Source organism: Colobus angolensis, unplaced genomic scaffold, assembly GCF_000951035.1.
Source record: "Colobus angolensis palliatus isolate OR3802 unplaced genomic scaffold, Cang.pa_1.0 Scaffold19, whole genome shotgun sequence".
Taxonomy (NCBI): Eukaryota; Metazoa; Chordata; class Mammalia; order Primates; family Cercopithecidae; genus Colobus; species Colobus angolensis.
The window spans coordinates 12,619,234-12,620,483 of record NW_012115043.1 but is presented as its reverse complement, the minus strand read 5'-3'; the positions used below and the strand labels follow the sequence as shown (position 1 = coordinate 12,620,483).

The 1,250-nt window shown below is 40.2% G+C and overlaps 1 protein-coding gene across 1 annotated transcript in view; it reads left to right on the top strand.

Moving 5' to 3' along the window:
- The window catches only part of CCNB2 (cyclin B2), a 21,306-nt gene that overhangs the window by 8,732 nt on the left and 11,324 nt on the right, over window positions 1–1,250 (top strand). The gene's annotated exons all lie outside the window — the stretch shown is intronic.

Sequence of the window (1,250 nt, the reverse complement as noted above, 5' to 3'; positions counted from 1 at the left end):
GGGAGGCGGAGCTTGCAGTGAGCTGAGATCCGGCCACTGCACTCCAGCCTGGGCGACAGAGCGAGACTCTGTCTCAAAAAAAAATAAAATAAAATAAATAAATAAATAAATAAATGCTTGTTTTAACTACTTGATAAATTTTTACTTTGTGTAATTTTTATAAATAATTACCCAGTCAGCATAGGAAAGTGAAATACTGAGTTGTATACTTGCTCAGTCTTCGCTCCCTTCTCCTATTTTATTTATAGACTGGAATATGCTTTTCTCCTTTTTAGTTGCCAGTTTTTCAATTTAGAATAAATTAGTTGAAGAGAAGAAAACATTATACTGCAGAAGACGCTGGTACTAAAGTGGAATGATCAGCTCCAATAATCTTTGAACCCAGGTGGTCAAGTTTCTTTCATTTATTGAGCACCTACTACGGATCAGGGATTATGTAGATGTTTGAGGTACCTTAGTGGGCAAAACCAATTAAATAAACGTAAGCTTTTAGAGCTTACATTCTGGCAGAGGTAGACAGAAAATAATACACATACTATATAAACTAGAGAATTTTAGAAGTATAGGTTTTATGAGAAAAAACAGAAATGAGACATATGGGTAGGGTGAGAGGACAGGGATTGGAGACAGGTGATAATTTTGGTTTTTGTTTGTTTATTTGGTTGGTTTTGAGGTAGAGTCTTGCTCCGTCCAGCCCAGGCTAGAGTGCAGTGGCATGATCTTGGCTCATTGCAACCTCTGCCTCCCAGGTTCAAGCTATTCTCCTGCCTAAGCCTCCTGAGTAGCTGGAACTACAGGGGCGCACCATCACACCCAGCTAATTTTTGTATTTTTAAAGTAGAGACGGGGTTTTGCCAGGCTGGTCTTGAACTCCTGGGCTCAAGCCATCCACCTGCCTTGGCATGAGCCACTGTGCCTGGCCAGATAATTTTAAATGGGAGTCAGGATAGACCCCATTGAGAATGTAACATTTAAGCAAAACTTGAAGAAAGTAAGGGAATTGCCCATATGGACATAGGGGCAAGAACATTCTGGGTAAGAAGAACCTGGTTTGAGTGAAGCAGTCAGGAGAGAGAAGCAGGAGATGGGTCAGCGAGGTAAGTGGGGAGGGCCAGATTATATAAGGTCTATAGGCCATTGGGAGGACTTAAGTTTTCAGTTTGAGTGAAATTAGTTTTAAACAGATAAGTGTCTCTTGAAGAACTTCACATATGATATCTTGAATTATTCACCTCTTCGTATGAAATTTG